The sequence below is a fragment of the Chiloscyllium plagiosum genome, chromosome 21 (genome assembly GCF_004010195.1).
Source record: "Chiloscyllium plagiosum isolate BGI_BamShark_2017 chromosome 21, ASM401019v2, whole genome shotgun sequence".
Taxonomy (NCBI): domain Eukaryota; kingdom Metazoa; phylum Chordata; class Chondrichthyes; order Orectolobiformes; family Hemiscylliidae; genus Chiloscyllium; species Chiloscyllium plagiosum.
Genome location: NC_057730.1, coordinates 29,973,357 through 29,975,523, shown reverse-complemented (window position 1 = coordinate 29,975,523; position 2,167 = coordinate 29,973,357). Strand labels below are relative to the sequence as shown.

Sequence of the window (2,167 nt, the reverse complement as noted above, 5' to 3'; positions counted from 1 at the left end):
CAGCCATGATTGAATGGCGGAGTTATCTCGATGGGCCGAATGGCCTTACTTCCGCTCCTATGTCTTATGGTCTTATGGACTGGTAGCACATCTGGAGAGAAAGTAAGTTAACGTTTTGAGTTTCAGTATGGATCATCTCTGATTTATGTTGGACTGGAAACATTACCTCATTCTTTCTCCACAGATGCTGCCAGAGCTACTGAGTTTCTCCAGCACTTTCAGATTTTATAATAAACGCTTGTATGGACAGGACCATAATAAACATATAAATTTCTTCCAGGGCCAAACGAAGGTAATTGCTGAGAAGCCATCATCTCGGGTTGGAGAGTCTAGAATATGAATCAAGATAAGGGGCCAGTGATGTTGACAAGGACCTAGAGAAGTCTTTCACGCAGTGGTTTGTGAACATTTGGATTCTCTACCCTAGATTTCTCACTCCTTGAATATTGAAATCGATATAGTTCGGGCTAGTTTGGGGAGTAGCGGATATGGGAACGAGGTGGAAAATTGAGTTTAGATGATCAACTTTAATGATTGGTGGAGCAGGACCTATTAAAGGGACATATGTCCCTTGGGAGTTCCTGAACACTGGTTTAGGTTGGACTGCAAGGAATGCAGGTTAGGACGGGATTGTAATCATTGCTGGTTTGGACAGGAATAATAACGGCAGTTTGTGGGCTGGTCTGTGTTAATTGTATGGTGAATTAGGAAAGAAGATTGATAGCAGTCTTGGGCTATGTGTCTGTAATTTTGAGTCGGGAAATTTTAGCTCCCCGCCTCCAGGCGACACATTTGTCAACCCAGTTGTGTTCTGATTGGGCTGTTTCAGGTCAGTAGGTGGTTCTCCATGCCCAGCGTGATGTTGCCCGGAGCTGTCAATGTGCAGCGGGCAAGGAGCAGCAGCAACAGGTAAGGGTACCCGGGGTAAGGAGCGGCAGGAATAGGTGAGGGTACCCGGGGTAAGGAGCGGCAGGAATAGGTAAGGGTACCCGGGGTAAGGAGCAGCAGGAATAGGTAAGGGTACCCGGGGTAAGGAGCGGCAGCAACAGGTAAGGGTACCCGGGGTAAGGAGCGGCAGCAACAGGTAAGGGTACCCGAGGCAGAGGCAGTCAGTGTCACTGCCTCTGGTTTTCTGTGTCGCTTTGTTTCTGCTTCTATAGTAGAGGCTGTCTGTCCCATACACTCTCTCTCTCTCTCTCTCTCTCCCTCTCCTTTTCTCTGTCTCTCACCCTTCTCCCCAGTTCCCTGCCTCTGCCTGCCTCACTGTTTTGGCTGCACGCCCCTCACTCTCCTCCCCACACTCTTTCCCTCCCCCATTCCTGTCCAGTCTGGGGCACAGTCTATTTCTCATGTCCAAAGGCTGTGGGAGATAACCTGCGCCGATTTCACTCACAAATGTCCAAAACCGAGGCGGAAACAAGGTCCAATTCCTGACGTCGGTGCCTCTGCCTGTCTCTGCGCCTTGTTTTCTCGTTCTCTCTGTAGTTTCCTATTTCCCTCTCTCCGTCTCCGCCAGTTTGTTTTTTGTATAAATGCCTTTCTCACTGCAATATGATGTGGATTTGCTCCCCCCCCCCCCCCCCCAATCTGCCGGTTCAAGTGCCGTTTACAGTGCTGAGGACAGTTAACCCGCTCTGTTCGAACTCCGTTTCCATGTCCATTTCACTGCATCTGCATTTTGTCAGTCTTTTCCGTTCGCCCCATTGCGTTCTAACAAGGTGTTATTCCCACTGTGTGCCCCATTGGTTTATTTCTGTCCCCACCTTGCTCTGGTTAGTTTAACTCGCCTTTTTCGGTTGTCTGACTGCATCCTGTTTGATTTGGTTTGTTTTTTTCTCTCCATCCCTACATGACGGGCTGCCTTTACTTTTTAACTGAACCTGCGGGCGGAGAAGCGACTGGCGGGCGGCCTGCAGTGAGCAATGGGGAAATCAACCGATATATCACCCCCCCACCCACCCCAACCCAGCCCACCCCAACCCAGCCCGGCCCAGCCCACTGAGGGGTCTTGGAACCGAACTGGTCAACCGGGGGGCGGGGGGATGTGGTGGTGTTGGGGACGGGGGGATGAAGTGCTGGTGCTCTCCTGGGCTCGGGGGATGGAGGTGAGGGGTGGAGGGGGGATGTGGTGGTGATTGGGGGGGGACCTGGGGTGAGGGGGTGGGGG

At 51.4% G+C, this 2,167-nt stretch overlaps 1 protein-coding gene across 1 annotated transcript in view; it reads left to right on the top strand.

The window, feature by feature from the left end:
- Positions 1-847: 847 nt before the first annotated feature.
- The window catches only part of baiap3 (BAI1 associated protein 3), an 81,695-nt gene continuing 80,375 nt past the window's right edge, over positions 848-2,167 (top strand). Inside the window, exon 1 of the mRNA XM_043711073.1 lies at positions 848-909. The gene's annotated coding sequence lies outside the window, so the exon portion shown is untranslated. The remainder of the gene's footprint in view (positions 910-2,167) is intronic.